Source organism: Apteryx rowi, unplaced genomic scaffold (genome assembly GCF_003343035.1).
Source record: "Apteryx rowi isolate R43461 unplaced genomic scaffold, aptRow1 scaffold_6, whole genome shotgun sequence".
Classification (NCBI taxonomy): domain Eukaryota; kingdom Metazoa; phylum Chordata; class Aves; order Apterygiformes; family Apterygidae; genus Apteryx; species Apteryx rowi.
In genome coordinates this window covers 2,056,121-2,063,575 of record NW_020450871.1, presented here as the reverse complement: position 1 = coordinate 2,063,575, position 7,455 = coordinate 2,056,121, and positions in this window count along the sequence as shown.

The following is a 7,455-nucleotide window of genomic DNA, read 5'->3' as shown; positions in this document are numbered from 1 at the left end:
GGGGGGGTGGGGGGGGAGCGGGGGGTGCCGAAACCACGGCCCGGGGCATTGCAACGGGGGGGGTGCAGAAACGCCCCGAAAACGACCGGCAGGTCTGGCTCTGGCGGCGAGCTGAGCACCGACGGTGCTGTGGCACCTAAGGGTGGCCGCCAGGCGGGAGCCCGGCCCGCCACGGTGCTGGTGTCAGCGGTGTCAGCCGGACGCTCCCAGGCGCGGGGCCCTGCCGTTTTCAGGGACACCCGCCAGGCTGTGGAAATAATTGCTGCTAATCAGCCCGTTAGCCTCTTAACCCTCGTTAAGCAGCTCAGGGCACCACGCGCCGTTGTACGCAAGCCCGRCGGCGGCCAAGGCCCTTGTCAGGGCAAACGGGTGTTACGGCCGGGGGCGGGATTTGAACCGGCGCCGCGGCGGGTGCGGGGCTGCGCCTCCCTCGCCCCCTGCCCTGGGAGCCTGTTCCCCTCCAGCCCCCGGGGGCTGCTTGCCAGGCCGGGACTGTGGGCAGATCCCTGCAAGAGCCCGGGAGCTGTGGGAAACGGGGCGGGAGTCGGGATGACGGGCCGTCACGCACGTGTGACGAGTGCGGGAGGTCTCAGCCTCGGTYGCGCTGGCTCGAGCGGGGACAGCGCGGGGAGCTCGGCGGCTGACGGTGCCGGCCAGCGCCTGACACCCGGCTCGCGCGGCGCRGGTGGAGAACGGAGCAGAACGTTTCTAGTCGCTCCAGTTGGAAAAGGTCCCGTTTTTACATTTGCTAAATTAAAGGATGTCATCGTCGGCTGCCAAGCCAGGCTCCCTCTGAAATTTAAGCTAATGACAGCGATGAAAATGCGTTGAAAGCAGAGCGCAAACACTTCCGCGTCACCCAGCCGGACCAGCGCCGCCACGCCATGCCCGTGCCGGGGGGCGCCGGGGCCTGGCGAAGCCACCGCCGTGTCCACGAGCTCAACTTTCCACCCCAAAACACAACCCGGGCCGCACTCCCAGGCGGGAAGTGGCCGGGCTGCGCGCCGCGGCCCCGGTGCGGCTCCCATCCTCTCGGGGCGGTGTGGCCACCGCGGGGTTTTTGGCTCAGCGAGGGGGATGCTGCCGGCTCCGCTGTAAAATGAGCAAGGAGATCCGGGCCGGATGCCGCGGGAAGGGGCCCCTCGGACGGCCAACGCACTCCCCGCGGCGCCTGGCGGCCGGCAGGGCACCCTTGGGAGCAGAGCCCCGCTCGGGCGGCAGCGAGCCGCCCCGTGCCAGCCGGGTTAACCTTTTCTTTCTTTTATAATGTGAAAAAAAAAAGAAAGGAAGGCAGAAATGCCTGGGAAAGAGAAGCAGCAACCCCCCGCCAAGGCGAGCGCCCGGCTGCTCCGCTGCCGCCAGCGCTCGGCACGGATTTGCCGACCCCGGCAGAAATACCCGCGCTCAGCCGAGGGTTTCTGTCCCCGGCGCTCTGCAGGCGCCGCTGGGGCTTTTTGTGCTGCAGCGGAGCAAAACGGCGGGGGGGGGGGGGTATTTTTTTCCCTTCATAAATTTTCGTGCATGAGAAAATTAAGGAAACGAGCCGTTCCGGCAGCACCGGAGGGAAGGGAGCCTGCTCCCGCAGCGCGGCGCGTGTCCGCAGCGATCGCAGCCGCCCGGGCCAGCTTTCCTCCCGCCCGGGGCACCTGCAAGCTCTCTGCCCCCGCTCCGCCTGCCGGGGTTTCGCGGCTCGAGAGCGGCTCGCCCTGCGCCACTCTCCCCAGGAGGTCATTACCCCGGCACCCGCTTTTCACAAAAGCAGCGAGAATCTGCTCCTTCCTGACCTCCCCGCCTCGCCGGCAAATTAGAGCCGGCTCAATCAATCGGCTCTCCCGGCTCGGCCCCAGCACCCTGTCGCCTGCCAAAGCCGGCGGCGAAGCGGCTCCGCTGCTGCTCCCCCGCCCGCGTGACACCTCCCCACTCGCGGTCCCCCAAACGCAGAGGAAGGGTCCTGGCACGGCCAGCGCCGGGCTCGGAAGCGCATTGCAACTGCGCCCATTCGGAAGCGGCGGCGGCACCCGTGGCCGCGGCTTTGTGGGCCGCCGGCGGGATTCGGAGCCCCGTCGGGGCCGCGGCTCCGCACGAATCCCGAAGGCAGAAGTCTTTCTGGAGGCATATGACAAGCGGCAAAGAATAGCGCTCGGTGCTCGACTCCCACACGCCACCCCCCAACTTCACCGTCATGTAAATCAGGCTCAAGTTGGAGGGATTCGAAGCAACGCTGCCGTCACGGAGCCGAGCAGGGAGGTGACACCACTCGGATGCTGCCGGGGAAATTGCCCCCCTGAGACTCCAAACCCACCCATCGGCCCATCGCTTCTTGAAACCCCGCTCAGGGCAAGCAGGTGAATTGGGAATGTGCCCCCCCTGCTCCCGCGGCCCCTCCGGCCGGGGCTGCAGGAGAGCTTTCCAGCCAGCCTTCCCGCTGGGATCAACTGGGGGGGAGCGGCGGCGAGAAAAAAACATCCATGACCCACTGGAGAGCCACAGTTGGGAAAGCAATCAAGGCTTCCCAAGAGGGAGATGCCAAGGAGATAGGCCATTCCCGAGAGAAACAGGACATTCCTCTGCGAGGGGGAGGAAGGGGGGAGGAAGAGCCGGGCCCCCCCCCTTCAGCGGTGCCCATAGGTGCTCGGAGGGCTGCCGGCAGCGCGGGCTGYGCGGGCTGCTCACCCCCGCCGTGCCGTGCTGCAGGCACAGATGGCATCACAGCTACCGGCTTCGGCTTCGGCTTTTTTTGTTGTTGTTTTTTGTTGTTTTTTTTTTTTTAAATACACTTCCAATCCGGAGGAAAGGCTGCTTGGTGCTGCCAGCAGCCGAGCACAGGCGGAGCCGCTCTCTGGGCTCCCGGGAACCTCTGCGGCCCTGGGCACGACGCGCCCAGACCTGCGGGTGCTGCTCCAGGGAACACGGCTTGGCATCGTCCCTGCCTCCGGCTCTGGCAAACTCCTCTAACGGGAGCCACATGGGGAAGGGATTAAGCTGGTGGGAAAACGAGACTTTGCTACCACCAGAAACTCCAAAATCGGGTCCTGTTCCAGTCCAGAGGTTAATGGGGAGACAGTTCAGATTTTCCTTGCAAGACGTTTTTGCATTGCCCAAGCTGCAGGGTCAAGTTGGAAACAACCCGGGGAGACGGCGCCAGCACGGTCCGGGTTGCTCTCCCAAAACAGTCGGATTCAGCTAGATCAGCGCTATTTCTGCAGCAAACTGTCCCTTCACAAAGTTTTATACCTGTGCCGGGGAGGTTCGAACGCCCTTGGGCAAAGTCCTGACAGCTCCTTCGCCGCGAATCAGCTACCTGCCGCCTCCGAGAGCCGAAAGGCAGCACCTGGGGAAGTAGGAGGCAGAGGAGGACGGGGAGCAGAGTTGGCCCAGCTATAAATAACCCCTTGGAAAGAAAACAGGAGAAAATGCAGCAAACAGAAGCCAATAAATCCAGGGAGCCGGGTTCGGCTATGGGCGCTCGGAGCCACCGGCTCCTCGCGCTCCGTGTGACCCCATCGGCTTCCATATGATTAAGCGCAAAAGAAGCCGGGATCCATCACTGCTAAAATTAGCAGAATCCAGCCCGGGCRTCGCAGCACGTCGAAGAGCCCCGGAGGCCGGGCCAGGGCGTGCAGTATCTAACGTGCACTTTGGGGCAAGGCCTCAGTCCATCCCATTTCATTAAAAAGATAAACAAGACAAAAAAAGGGAGAGCTAAATTAACGCGCCTGGTGGAGCGCCGCAGGGACCGTGCCAATATAGGATCGGTTGTGCGGAGATGCTTCTAGGTCGCTTCTGTCCTTCCCACCGGGAAAACCCCCCCGGAGGGGCTGGTTAACGGTGTCGCCGACACCGACCACGCCGTGATCCTCTCCCAAGCGCCCGGAGGCTGCGAAACAGCCCGTGTTTACAGCTGTCATTATATTGCAATCGGCAAATGGGGAGAAACAGGCAGAAAAGGTGACTTCCCATTTTCGCCAATAAAAGGGGGAATTGCAGCGCGTCCGCCGGCGCAGCGGCCAGCAGGTTGCAGCCGGCGCCGCTGGAGCGATTCATCCTGAAYGAGCTAGATGATTGAGTCAAACTGGGCGAGAACAGTGCAGGAAAGGGAGCCCAGCCTTTCCCGCTGCCTGCCCGCCACGGATGAGCCTGTGGGAAGCGGGGCGAAGCGACGGAGCCGGCGGCGYGAGCGGTGAGCCGGACCATTCCCCCCCGCTCCCTGCCCTCCGTCTCTGGAAAAATGAGCGAAATCTCATCGATGGCAGCTCCCGCTTCCGCTCTGCTGCCAGGTGCCGCGCCGAGGCACCTGCGACTGAAACGCATTAAAGAGGATTTATTTCTTCCTCTTCTCCCGGCCCGCGTCCCCGAAGGCTTCGGGAGGAGCCGGGCAGCGGCGCCGCTCCGCAGCATCCGTTTGACTGGTTTTCCCCGGGGAAGTCGGCCGAGACGCTTGACTTTTGCTTGCGTGTGACTTCTTATTCAAGCTGAGCAAATAATTCAGGGCGAAAACTCCAGGACCAGCATTTCGCCTTCGCTTTTTCTGCTCTCAAACTGTCTGCAGTTGCCTCGGCGCGGGGGGGGGATGATTTAACGACCTGTCTCCGGACGGGAGCGCCTTGCTGTGATGGTGCCTGCGAGTGTCTGATGGTTCAAGCTTCAGGTGCGCGCGGGGGGACAAACGGGACACKCAAGGATGGATGAGCCTTCCCCGCTTCCTAATTACACAGGCAGGATTTGCCGGTGGGGTTTTGGGTGTCGTTCTGCATTCAGGACCTGCTTCATGCAACCGCTCCTGCCTCTAAATCTTGCTGCCTTCAGGGAGTAAACCCAAAACAGTGGCAAAGGCAGAGGAAAAGCCTGCAAAATGTACGGATTTGGGCCAACGCTTTGCGCCGGTCATGCGGAGATGCTGCAGAAACCTGCACAGGGCCACAGTGAGCTCTGTCCCGGCCGCGTTTCCTCCGTGCTCCTCGCACCGCCGGGCTGCTGGCAGAGCGGTGAGGCTCCRGTCATCTCCTTGTGGTGGGGATGGGCCTGGAGGTGGCCCGGATCAGAGCCCCCACGCTTGGAGCAGGAGCCCCGTGCCGGCCCAGCCCCACGGGAACGCCACGCTGCGGATAAAGCCCAGCCCGTCTCCAAGGCCACCAAACTTCCCACTGTAACTCGATGCCCTCGGTGCCTTTCCCTGAGGACGAGGGCTGGTGCCACCAGCTCCATCATTCCCGTGTCCATCAGCGCAGAAAAAGGGTCGCCCGAAGCCGAGAGCAGGCGCTGATGGGAACAGCATCCCATTTGGAGCCCATCAATCCCGCGCTGGAGAAAGGAGCCATTCCCAGGTTTGGGCCAGGGAAGGCTGCTGCTGGGTTGTTTGCTCACAGAGCAGGGCAGAGCGATCGCGTCAACCTCCAGCGAAACAGGCCGCCGGAGAGCAGCTCCCGTGCGGGACAGCAAGGCGACGTTTCATGCCCCGCGGCATCCGAAAGGGGCCGGGAACATCCGTTCTCCGGGGCCGTTCCGGGTGACTGAGCCTGGAGCGCCATTAGCCTGTGCTGGAAACTTCCCAGAGCCGCTTCCCGAGCCGAGTGCCTCTCGCCTCCCGTTGCGTAACTCCGCTCTGGCAAACTCGGCCGGCGGCAACGCGCTTCCTCCGGGCCCGCTAGCGCTCTGCGCTGGCCTCGCTTTTTAATTTCGCTCTGCCCGGACGGTCACCGAATCACACAGAGAGGGAAAGGGGAGAAAAGCCCAACACTCGTCCCGCCCGTAAAGCAAAACCGGGCACTTAAAAAGGGGGGGAGAAACCCGAGCCGTCCGCTCCCCGTGYGCCTGTGGGGGTTGACAAAAGTGCTCGCCCGCCGACAAAACGATTACAGGGTGCGAAGGCGACAAGGTGCACGTGCAGCTCTGCCGGCGTTGCGAGCAGGGCGAGGACCCGGCTGCTAGAGCAGCTGCACTTCCGCAGGGGCCGCAGCGGCAGGGCTGGCGGGAGCTGGGGAAGAGGAGAAGGAAGGAACAGCGTGTGCACGGCGGCGCCCACCCCGGCGCGGGAGCACGGAGCCACTCGCCCCGCGCAGCTGCCCGCGGGCGCCCGGACTCCCCGCGCTGCAGGGCAGGGGGAGGAGGATTGCAGAGCCAAACTCGGGCTGTTGCAGGACTCGGCTCTCCGCGCGCCCCCTCCTATTCCCGCGCTGCTGTTTGCACGCCGGGTCCCGGGGCCAGCGGCGAGGGCCAGGTCTTGGGCAGCAGATTTTGGGTTTTCGATCCAGAGCATCCTTATTTTGTTCAGGCCAAGGTACAGCGCGAGGTGTTTACGCAAGAAAGGGCCGGGGCGGAGAGCTGCCAAGCGGTGCACGTGGCCTTTGGGTGCACGCAGCCCCTTTGGGTGCATGCAACCGAAAAAAATCACATCCCGCAGTGTCGCCTGTGCCTTGGGGATGTCGGGTGCCGCTGAGAGCAAAGCCTTTGATATCCGACACGTCCGTGCTGCTCCGCAAATGAGCCGAGGCCTGGCCCGATGGGGCAGCGAGCTCTGCGAAGAGCACGGCACACGCTCGCCGCGCTCTGCAAAGGGCCAGGTTGAGCCTCGCTGCCACAAGCACCTTCCCACCTCCTTCGGCTGCCTTCCGYGCTCTGCATTCACCGCGAGGTCCGGCTGGCGAGATGCACTGCGGCTCCGTCCCCGYGTTGTCACCTGCGGCAAGCTCAGGCGAGGGCAGCTCTGCAGCCTGCGCCAAGCTGGAGACCGCGAGAAAGGAGGAAGGAGAGAGCCTGGAGTGGCCCGGACGGACGGAGGTCACMCTCGTGGGCGCTTCGTATTGAGCAGAAGAAGGGCCACGAGCAGTTCGGGAGGATTTTTATAAATGTGCAGGATGCTAAGCAGAGTTTGGGTGCATTTTGTGGCTGCTGCACAGTGCTCATCTCCCTGCACACTCCTGACCCGCGAGCCTCACCTGCGCGGGGCAAGAGCGGCCGTTGGAGCAGGCTGTCCTCACCCGGGAACGCCGCCTCGCGCTCGAGGGTTTGCAGGGGGCAAAGCCCCAGGACAGCGCGGTGCAGAGCCGCGGAGCGGGACGGGAGCAGCGCTGCGGGGCCGCGAGGGAGGACAGCGCTCGCCCCCGGTCGGGCAGCCGCGTCGAGGTCGTGAGCCGTAAGGTCCCGACTTCGTCCACGCTCCAGCTGGGAGGACGGAGACAGGAAACTGCCACTTACTGAAAGGGCATCGTTTCTTAAAACATCCAGACGGTCCCTGTGCCGCTGCCCTTGGGGACGGAGCGCAGGGAAAGGGGGGAGACCGGAGCCCCGGGACCCCCATGCGGCGCCCCAGAAATCCACCCCGGCAACTGCCCTCCCCAGGTCCCCACCGCTGCTTCGGTCCTATGCAGCACCGTGCACCTCCCTCCCCGTCCCCGCGGCCACCGCATTTGGGTCCCCCCCTGGCTCCCGCATCCAGGACCCGAAAGCACTGCTTTT